Source organism: Polypterus senegalus, chromosome 16 (assembly GCF_016835505.1).
Source record: "Polypterus senegalus isolate Bchr_013 chromosome 16, ASM1683550v1, whole genome shotgun sequence".
NCBI classification, from domain to species: Eukaryota; Metazoa; Chordata; class Cladistia; order Polypteriformes; family Polypteridae; genus Polypterus; species Polypterus senegalus.
Window position 1 is genome coordinate 78,806,489 of NC_053169.1, and position 12,133 is coordinate 78,818,621.

Here is a 12,133-nt window from a genome sequence, read left to right on the forward strand (position 1 = left end):
AGACACAGACCAGGTTTCAAGACCACGAAAACCTGATGTTTGTCACGCTCCTTGAGCCCCAGAAGTTTTGGGAATACAAGAAAAATTTCATGCATGCAGCCTTCTCCAGTTTAACACAAGAGCCATGGAGCGGTTTTTGATCTGTCTTGGCTAAAAACAGAACTGACTGTAATGTATGCCATGGATGATTTTGCAGGAAAATCTCCCACTGATCTCCTTGACTTCCTTCATCAGAAAAATCTGAATGAGAGCATGGGGCGGATGTTCACATTGGTATATTTGGCGGTGACCATTCCCTTGTACAATGCTTCTGTCAAGTGGAAATTTTCAGCCCTAAAGCGAATTAAAACTTATGCCAGAAATGCGACAGGGCAGGTTTGACTTGCAGCATTAGCTTCGATGGCGATAGAAAGGGACTTTTTGATGGAACTGGAAGTGCACAGATAATCCGTTCTACAGAGTGATTGAACTGATTTTGAGGAAAGAGAGGAGGATGGATTTTGTTTACAAATAATCCGAATTTTTGGTGATAAAAATGTTGCGATTTTCCTAAATAATATTGCAAGTTTATGAGTAGTTATTGATGTTTTTTATGTTTTTATGTGTGTTACAGCTGTGGCTGCAGTCGAAAGGAACTTGCTCACCCCTGGTTTGTCTATTCAATAAAGGCATTTATTGTGGATACAGGGGATATATATATATATATATATATATATATATATATCCCCGATCTACATACTGTCAAATAAACGAACCACACGCCGTGGCGCAACACATGAGGCCTCGCCTCTAGCGCTGACGTCCGAGGTTCGATTCCCAAGAGGGGATGAGCCCAGAATTAGGGCGAAACACGTGCGCATTATTTGACACTCTTTGCATTATTTGACAGTAAAACTATATATATATATATATATATATATATATATATATATATATATATATATATATATATATATATATAGTGGTACCTTGGTATACGCCCTTAATCCGTTCCAGATCCTTGGACTTATACCAAACAAATTTTTCCCATAAGAAATAATGGGAAAATGATTAATTCGTTCCCATGAAAAAAAAAATCCTATTGTTATTCGCATTATTATACATTGATGGGGTTGTATAAAATAATTTAAACACTGCTTAATACTAAAATACATAAATACAAAAGCAATTAGATGAAATAAATGAAAATGACTTGTCCGATAACAATGAGTTTAATTTTACTGCACAACAAAGGAGAGCGTTACAGCTCTTCCAAAGGAGCCACTTCAGGCGATTGTGTAGCACTGCCATTGTTCTTCTTCTGGCAGTCTTCAATCCAAATCCCTAAAGCAGATTCCATCCAGACTACTGCCTTATTACATCCACTTACAACTCGTTTTGCACCCTGGTTAAAAGGACACTGCGGCCGTAGATCTTATATTCCTTTTCTACTTTTTAAATAAAAAGAATTGTAGCCTTCAACAAATCCAAAACGTTTACCTTTTCGCCAATCATTAACATCTTCCGTTTGCACTTGGGCACGGCCCCTGAAGCAGTAGCGGATCGTTTTGGAGCCATAATGAACGGCTTGACTATGCACAAAGATAAACACAAAAGAGCACAAAAGTTAATTCTTTACACAGCTAAACACGTTGATGCTGAATGAGCGAGACGAGACTTCCTGGTTAACACTGCATTCAGCATGCAGGAACTTAACTGCGTGCTCTGATTGTTTAGCTTCTCAGTCATCCGCCAATAGCGTCCCTTGTATGAAATCAACTGGGCAAACCAACTGAGGAAGCATGTACAGGAAGTAAAAAGACACATTGTCCGCTGAAATCCGCAAACCAGCGAAAAATCTGTGATATATATTTAGATATGCTTACATTTAAAATCCGCGATGGAGTGAAGCCGCGAAAGTCGAAGCGTGATATAGCGAGGGATCATTGTGTGTATTTGTATACAGTGGAAACCCGGTTCACGTACAACTCGGTTCACGACCAAAAAGCTCGCCAAACTTTTGCCTCGGTTCACAACCACACACTCGGTATACGAACAAGCCAGTTTCCCTTGCCTGCCTGAGCTGAGCTGAGCTAAGAGAGAGAGAGAGAGCAAGAGCGAGCGAGCATGTGCCTGCTGGGGAGGGGGAGGGGGAGGAGGAGGAGATTGCTGCACGTGTTTGCCTGCCTATTTGCAGGCTGTACGTGCTAGCGCACCATCCCCCCAGCTCAGACAGCCTGAGAGAGAGAGAAAGCGAGCGAGCTGCGTGGCTGCAAGAGCTCTGTTCATTGTTCTCCTTCCATTGGCTTCTAAGCAAGTGAATAGTGGTGAGAAGAAAATTGAAATCGAAGTAAAGAAATAAATTACAAGAGGTGGAAAAACTGTTTACCAGTTTACTCATTTACCAATTTGAGAACCCTCGTGCTTTCAAGCAGCACAATGTAAACAAAGCCAGACTGCCAGTAATGTGGGGCGCAAACACGAAGGATTGGGTCACAAGAACTTTGTTTTTGGAATGGCTGCATGGGGCTTTCACTCCCACCAGCTAAACCGCTAAAAGCACCAGAAACCCAAGAAATCACAAGAGAGAAAACACCTGAAGGAAAACACTTCATGCCAGAACTCGACTCATGCAAGGTTAGTTTTCTTGGTGGTTTGTACTGTACTGTACAGTAGTTTTTGTATTACGGATTTTTCAAAAGTTAGTTTTTCAGATCATGCTGTGATTTGTTGCAGTGTTACTTTTCTCTTTTTTTTAAATGTTCGTTTTTTTCCCTGTGCTTAAAACTCATTAAAAAAAATTGTTTACATGGAGGACTTCATCGTGTGAGTTGTTGCAATGTTACTTTTTTGGTTGCTTGTGAGTTGGTTTTTAAATGCACTTCGGATTTGTCCGCTGTTTGTTTTTTTCTGCTGTGCTTAAAACTCATTTTAAAAACAGTGTTTACAGCGATCAGGCTTTAAGTTTAATAGCGTGATCTCCTGCAATCTTTCTTTTTTGGTTTCTTGCGAGTTGGTTTTTGCATGCACTTCGGATTTGTTTTAATGTTCGTCTTTTTCTGCTGTGCTTAAAACTCATTTTAAAAAAAATTCTGCGTGAGCACGTGCTACAGAGAGATTGAAGAGCACGAGCGAGCAAGCGCAGAGAGAGGGGGGGCAGCTGACAGGGAAGGGATGGGGGGGGAGGATAGGGGTGTGTGTGTGTGTGTGTGTGTGTGTGCGTGCGCGCTACAGAGAGAGCGCGTGAGCCAGCCTGCTCCTGTAGCGGAGGGAGGGGCTTTGGTGGTGTGTGTGCTACAGAGGGAGAGAGCGCGAGCGAGCCTGCTCGTGTAGCTGAGCAGAGAGCCTGGGTGTTTTGTGTCAGTGTTATTCAATGTTTTTACATTAGTTTACTATTACACTGTGCATTCTATGGTGTAATTAACTATATTTGTGCTTAATCTTTACATATATTTACATACAGTTTGTACGGTCTTGAACGGATTAATTGTATTTACGTACAATCCTATGGGGGGAAACTGCTTCAGTTCACGACCAACTCGGTTTACGACCAAAGTTCTGGAACGAATTATGGTCGTGAACCGAGTATATATACTCACCTAAAGGATTATTAGGAACACCGTACTAATAAGGTGTTTGACCCCCTTTGGCCTTCAGAACTGCCTTAATTCTACGTGGCATTGATTCAACAAGGTGCTGAAAGCATTCTTTAGAAATGTTGGCCCATATTGATAGGATAGCATCTTGCAGTTGATGGAGATTTGTGGGATGCACATCCAGGGCACGAAGCTCCCGTTCCACAACATCCCAAAGATGCTCTATTGGGTTGAGATCTGGTGACTGTGGGGGCAATTTTAGTACAGTGAACTCATTGTCATGTTCAATAAACCAATTTGAAATGATTCAAGCTTTGTGACATGGTGCATTATCCTGTTGGAAGTAGCCATCAGAGGATGGGTACATGGTGGTCATGAAGGGATGGACATGGTCAGAAACAATGCTCAGGTAGCCCGTGGCATTTAAACGATGCCCAATTGGCATTAAGGGGCCTAAAGTGTGCCAAGAAAACATCCCCCACACCATTACACCACCACCACCAGCCTGCACAGTGGTAACGAGGCATGATGGATCCATGTTCTCATTCTGTTTACGCCAAATTCTGACTCTACCATTTGAATGTCTCAACAGAAATCGAGACTCATCAGACCAGGCAACATTTTTCCAGTCTTCAACTGTCCAATTTTGGTGAGCTCGTGCAAATTGTAGCCTCTTTTTCCTATTTGTAGTGGAGATGAGTGGTACCCGGTGGGGTCTTCTGCTGTTGTAGCCCATCCGCCTCAAGGTTGTGTGTGTTGTGGCTTCACAAATGCTTTGCTGCATACCTCGGTTGTAACGAGTGGTTATTTCAGTCAAAGTTGCTCTTCTATCAGCTTTAATCAGTTGGCCCATTCTCCTCTGACCTCTAGCATCAACAAGGCATTTTCACCCACAGGACTGCTGCATACTGGATGTTTTTCCCTTTTCACACCATTCTTTGTGAAACCCTAGAAATGGTTGTGCGTGAAAATCCTAGTAACTGAGCAGATTGTGAAATACTCAGACCGTCCCGTCTGGCACCAATAACCATGCCACGCTCAAAATTGCTTAAATCACCTTTCTTTCCCATTCTGCCATTCAGTTTGGAGTTCAGGAGATTGTCTTGACCAGGACCACACCCCTAAATGCATTGAAGCAACTGCCATGTGATTGGTTGATTAGATAATTGCATTAATGAGAAATTGAAGAGGTGTTCCTAATAATCGTTTAGGTGAGTGTATATATATGTTTGTATATCTATATATATATATGTGTATATATGAATATATATATATATATATGTGTACAGTAATCCCTCGCTATATCACGCTTCGACTTCCGCGGCTTCACTCTATCGCGGATTTTATATGAAAGCATAACTAAATATATAACGCGGATTTTTCGCTGCTTGCGGTTCTGCGGACAATGTGTCTTTTACTTCCTGTACATGCTTCCTCAGTTGGTTTGCCCAGTTGATTTCATACAAGGGACGCTATTGGCGGATGACTGAGAAGCTAACCAATCAGAGCACGCAGTTAAGTTCCTGCTTGCTGAATGCAGTGTTAACCAGGAAGTCTCGTCTCGCTCATTCAGCATCAACGTGTTTCACTGTGTAAAGAGTTGTGCTCTTTTGTGTTTATCTTTGTGCATAGTCAAGCCCTTCATTATGGCTCCAAAATGATCTGCTACTGCTTCAGGGGCTGTGCCCAAGTGCAAACGGAAGATGTTAATGATTGCCGAAAAGGTAAACGTTTTGGATTTGTTGAAGGCTACGATTCTTTTTATTTAAAAGTAGGAAAGGAATATAAGATCTACGGCCGCAGTGTCCTTTTAACCAGGGTGCAAAACGAGTTGTAAGTGGATGTAATAAGGCAGTAGTCTGGATGGAATCTGCTTTGGGGATTTGGATTGAAGAAGAATAACGGCGGTGCTACACAATTGCCTGAAGTGGCTCCTTTGGAAGAGCTGTAACGCTCTCCTTTGTTGTGCAGTAAAATTAAACTCATTGTTATCGGACAAGTCATCGTGTCATTGTTGGCGAGTAACCATAATTAATTTTCTACTTACAGTACTTAGTACATGTACGTACGTTTAGTGTCACTGTACACACACATTTACTGTATACTATTTTTCTTGCATTGTACGTATTTATTGCTGGTGGCCTGTCTATCGTAATGGGTGTAAAATATGTTATATCGGAGACACTCAATATCTTTAAAATAATATTTAGGTTTTACTGTATATAAACAGTGTGTTTATAGATAGATACTTTATTAATCCCAAGGGGAAATTCACAATATACATAATTTCAATGAATCTTACCTAATATCTAAGAGAATACAAAGGGATTATGCTGTATAACTCTGCGGGGAATATTTTTAAACAGCGTGGGAGAGTTTATAAGGGCTTAAAATATATAAAAATAATCATACAAACTTATGGTTTCTACTTCGCGGTTTTTCACCTATCGTGGGGGTCTGGAGCATACCCAGCGATCGAGGAGGGATTACTGTATATATGAATATATATATGTATATATATATATATATATATGTGTGTATACAGTATATATGTATATATTTGTGTATATATATATGTGTATATATATGTATGTGTATATGTTTATATGTGTGTGTGTGTGTGTGTGTATATATACATATATATATGACAGAAACACTTATAACCATGACAAAACAATTACATTGACAATCATGTTACGTTATTTTCAAAATGTTTCCTTTTCTTTTTCATTACTTCTTTAACACACTACTTTTCTGCTGCGAAGCGCAGGTATTTTGCTAGTAATACATAATACATCTGTAAAAACAGCTCCGCAAGTCTGCTTATTCTCAGGTTAGCTGGTCATTGCCAAATACACTAGAGGCCACACTCATCAGCATAAGAGACAAACCATTTTGTAGTGCATAATCACCATCTCAACTTACAACTGATGGTAACTGAATTCTATGTCCTAGTCAGTCTAATGTAGATTAGTTTTTTGACTAATAATCAGAATCGGAATTAATCAAAATGATCCAACATTGTTATTCCAGCAGCTTATTTTAGTTTGCAATAAATGTAAATATAATGTGCATGCTGCCTTTGGAATGCTGTAAGAAAACCACCCAACCTGCTTGGACCAGACAAGTCATAATTCATTTTGTGTGCAATTCCTTATGAAGGAACACTAGTACAATTTCTATACCAATCAAACCTCACTCATTTTTACCACAATATATTGACAGTGGTGTCAATTAAACCCATGTTAATAATGCTGCCATTAACTGTGATATATTTTATTGGTAATAGACTGCTTTAATTCCCTATCTTCAGCTGCAGATTTATTTATTTATCCCTATGAAAAAAACTGAATGCAATAGGGTGTTAATTAAAAATATTTGACTGTAGGGCTTGGTGTAGCGATCAGAATACATATTAAGGAGCTGATTTAAAATAAAATAGCAAAAACACTGCAACATAATGTATAATGACTGTTTTTTTAATGATTTGTATTAGTCTTGATATATTGTTTGGCATTTGCAATATCGTTTTGCAGCAGACACTAATTTAACTGTCATTGTTGCAAGACAGCATTACTCTATATGTATAAATTTATGATTAAAGTTGAAACATCATTCGCATTGTTTCCTGCTGTGGCCTTGCATTTTTTGAAAGTCTGAAGCCAAATACTATGACTGAATGAAATAGAAAAAGCTTATTATTTTATAAGAGGAGACTGTGCTTTATAATATCTGCCATTGATCTTTCACAGAAAAAAATGTGCTTACATCCTGTTTCTTCATATTCACACTTGCTGTGTTTCATGCAATTGATCTGATGATGGGTGGACATATTTTTACAGTAACGTCTCTTTGTGTTTTTTGAATGACAGTCTCATTGGGAATCCTCTTTCCTTTAATATTTAAACAGAATTAACATCAAATTAATAAGTGTTTTAAACTAAAATGACACAGATAACAAACAAAGTAGTTCTACCGTTATGTTAATGTGCCTACATGAAATACTTAAATACAACATGTTATTGTAGGATGTAGATTAGAAACTTCCCTGTTCATTTTTAATAAGACACATTTAATTCACAACCTGAGAACTGTAAATTAATAAATAGGATATGATTAATGAAATAAATGATTGCACAAAATCAAACACAAAATACCAAGGGACCAAGTAAATCCAAATATCCAATTCTCTATCAGTAAGTCTGTAGACACAGGCAATGCAGTATAGTGATTAACACTAGAATTACCAAAGCCTACGAAAAAACTTGTAGATCCGTCCCACCTTAAATTGCTTCGCACCTCTCCGTCAGCGTCTTTTGTCCTATAAATGTGTTGATAAGCACCAAGCAGCCTGCTATCACATCCCCTCACCTCCTTTTCTCATCAGCTCAAGACTGTTTACCTGCGTGTTTCTTAGAGTTGTACAGAGTGAGAAGTCAAGCAAAATGACACCTTTTATAAATATTATATTGTTATTTGGAACACTTGCATTTCATGCGTGTTCTGTGTCTACAACGATCTATGTAAACAAATCGTTAAAACAGAAACGTTTTTCATGTTTTAGTAACAATTGACAAAATGTAAACGTTAAGTGTATAATGTGTGAAGCCTGAAGTCCAAGTATCAAATAAACACTTTCACAAAAGGTACACTGCGGTGGGCTTGTGCCCTGCCCAGGTTTTGTTTCCTGCCTTGCACCCTGTGGTGGCTGGGATTGGCTCCAGCAGACCCCCGTGACCCTGTAGTTATGATATAGCAGGTTAGATAATGGATGGATGAATGGACAAAAGGTACAAATATAACAGAACAAGTGCTCTTCTATTGAAGAATATAACTGCAGAAAAAGAACCCGCGTTAGGGTGCGACATTGACACGCATTTGCTACGGCCACTTCAGTGGCGCGACGGTATCAACTGTTGGCTGGTAATCAAAACTTCATGGGTTCGACCCCGGACGAGTCCGTTTTGAGAAGTGAGCTGCTGTTTTTCTTACTATTTTAGAATAAAAACATACATTTGATTCCAGTCCGTAACAGCCAGTGTAAATTTATGATACTTGTAAAAGTTAGCTTTGGTTTTTTTTTCAGTTTTATTCTCTCAGTTGCGTTCACGATCCCACCCCCACTTCCTCTCATTTGACACTGCTGTTTTCACATGGACGCACTATAACAGAGGTGAACTCAGGTCATGACCACGGTTCTACATCGGAGCAAGAATGCACGCCACACTTTTGCCATTTCTGTACTTTGTATATGTACATGGGAAGCTCTGCACTCTACTTGTGACTTTACACTGTGGGAAGTAAGTAAATAAATAAAGGTAAATAATATTTGATCTGGCTCTTACATAGAAAGTACAGTGACGGCAGCTTCCACCTGCAGTGTTTGACTCTTCAGTACGCTAGCGACTCTCCAGGCAAGTGTTTAGATTTATACTGAAAAAAATACAAACCTTGGCCACTTCTTTTTCTTTGAATTTTTAATTTAGGTTAACTAATTTACTCATGGTATTAATAAACTTTATCTGATCTAATCTAACTAAATTCTTACATATTACGGTGCACAATTCAAACTCGCCATTTTTTTGCAGAAGGATGTTCAGTGGTGCACTCTGCCTGCTTCAGGTTTCCTAAATTGACATTGTCTACTGCCCTCTTGCATTCCTATTAAATGTCTGGTGTGTGACCTGAGCTATGTCATTCAAGCTTGCCAGTTGCTATTTATCTGTGTTTTGACAAGAAAGCTACTCTCTAATGTTGTCTGTCCAAATTCAGAACGTTGATGAAAGGAAAATTCCACTTTATTGGCATTTTAGGATAAATGACTGTAGCCTTTTGCAGATTTCTGTTTTTTTTTTTTTTTTTTGTTTTGTGCAACCAGTGATGGAGTGTGGATGGTAGAACTTCAATGCACAGTTAGTGCTTTGTGCAATTAGTGGGAATTATGGAGGGATTAAAACAATGGAAGACTTGCTTAAACATATTGGAAAGGATAGTTGATCAATGCCTGAGAGAGATTACATGCATTGACAAACTCCTGTTTGGAGTCAGAAAAAAAGAGCAATTTTCATTTTGAGATAGATATCAGGGAAAGTAATTGAAGGGAACAGGAAGACATACTGTGCATTCATAGATTTAGAAACAAAAGTGTATTAGAAAGTACCCAGATGGTCTACTGATTAAAAAAAAAGAGGGTGCCAGAAAAGATTATTAGAACAGTACAAAAAATGTTATGTCAGAGTAAATGCAGTGATACAAATGGAAACTTGAGAAATGGAGAGTTTTGAAATAATTGTAGATTTACATTAGGGATCAGCAGTCAGTCCATACTTTTTATATTGATCATTGACACAGTAATGGAAATGAAGAGCTAATGCTTTAACCATATTGCACATATGGAAGATGAACTACAGAGAAAAGTACAGAATTGGCAATAAGTCACAGAATATAAAGGTTTAAGAGTAAACAACTGGAAAGACAAAAGTTATGCTGTGCAGTAAAGGAGGAGATAAGAGAGTTATAGCTGTAGACAGAAGTATAACGCTAACCAAGTAAACCTCTTCATATATTTGGGTATAATATTGAAGGCAGAAAGGAGAGACTTAGAGCAGGATGGATACAATGGAATGAAATGGTTGGAGTTATAAATGATCAAAGATTGGCAGGAAAATGAAGTTGTAGAAGACCGTGCTTTGATCATCAAGAAGGAGGAGGCGGAGGAGGAACTGCTTATCAGAGCAGAATTGTATATGCTTAAGTGAGTGCTGGAAACTCTCTTTAAGAGAAATAAAAATTAATAAGTCCACAAAATGGCAGAGGTCATAAATATTATGGAGAAAGTTCTTAAAAGTAGAATAAAGTGGTTTGGGCAGGTTTTACACAGTATGGCGGATGACTTGACTGTTAAAGCATGGCAGCTGTTGGTGAACAGATCAAGACTGAAAAGAATACAGAGGCTTAGGTGTAGAGACATGGAGGAAAGAGATTTGAAGGTGCTGGGTCTGAGAGCAGAAAGTACTGTGCACAGTGATAAATGGGGGCTGAGCACAGGGGCCCAGATGGCTGAGCTAAGCCTCCTAATTGTTGGGAAGCAGTTTAACAGACAGTTTAAGTAGAATATGCAAACTTGGATTTTTATGTAATTATTTAAATTTGTGCTTTATAGGGCCTCAATGAGAAAAGTAGTGCCAGTTCTCTGTAAGGCATTTTCAGCTGTTTATGTACATTTGACACATTGTTCAGTTTTGCATGTGTGCTACAGTATATATTGTGCACCTGTGCTAAACCATTATGGGCCCATTCACACCTAAGCATTTGTCTAGCATTTTACTGCAAGACTTGAATCCTGAACTTTTTGAAAAGTTATTTGCCATTATTTTCAATGACACCATTCACACCAAGTAGTTTAGAAAACTTTTGCATGAAGCAGTTTTTGAGCTTTTTTTTGGTAAAATACTTGTTTCATTAAAATTGATGGTTTAACTCTCATAAAACACTGGGGAAAAAAATAAGAGTGTTTTAGAGTGTGTTTACAGGAAGTATGTGCCTTTTCTTGGATGAAGCAGCTCACTGAAACTATAGAAACAAATGCCAATGTAGTCATGCAGGCGCATGCATTGGTCTTCTAGTGACAGCTGTTGAGGGACAGATTAAGGTTTGTGGCTGGCAATCAAGTGAGAAGGATTCAATAAAGGTTATTGGTATCCATTTAGTTTTAATTAGGCTAAAGTTTAGAACAGATGTTTTAACAGATAGGCAGAGTGGTAGCACCAAGCTCTTCCTCACAGCACCATATGGGATTTGCATGTGCCCATGCATTTCTAGATTGATTGATATAATTAAGCATGTTTAACTGAGTATTATTTTCTGTTTTAACACTGAACACTTAAAATGTCTCAATTAATAAAAATTGTATTGTACCTGTGCCCCCCACGACCCTGTTCAGGATTAAGCAAGCCTAGAAAATGGTATTATATGGTATTATACCTGTGTTTATCATGTCCTTCTATTTAATAAAGGAAAGAGTTAATTGGATAAACAAATAGGTAAATGACGCCAAAAGTATGTGCAACCTTTCTGCAAATGTCCACTGTTTCAAAAATTCTTTAGCAAATAACCTGATTAAAACTAAAAAGATACTTTATTACTGTTTCTGTTACCAGATTACATGCAATACTCTCTTTTCTACTTGGCTCTGTGATTGAGCACAGAAAATGATTAGTGCACCATACACCATATGTGCTTCTTGCCTTACACCCAGTGCTGCTGTGATAATCAATGGCTCCAAGTGACCCTAAACTGTGCGGCTTAAATTTACCAAACAGCATGTGCAGGATTACCTGTATATGAATATAACGCATGTTCAATTCTATTAAGTTGATTACTGCTGTGCGCTATAATCCCTTCCTGACTAGCTGTTGCTAAATGACCGGATCACGCACTTGCGTTACATTGCAGCAGCATGCAATATATGCATATTTTTTGTGAAATTACAAAATGATTTTTCTTTCACATATCACTAATGTGCTTATCGACACCCATGTGTAATCTGGGAATTTTCA

The 12,133-nt window shown here is 38.5% G+C and overlaps 1 protein-coding gene across 4 annotated transcripts in view; it reads left to right on the forward strand.

The window, feature by feature from the left end:
• kif16ba (kinesin family member 16Ba) overlaps positions 1 to 12,133 on the forward strand; it is a 215,214-nt gene that overhangs the window by 99,232 nt on the left and 103,849 nt on the right. The window lies entirely within an intron of this gene.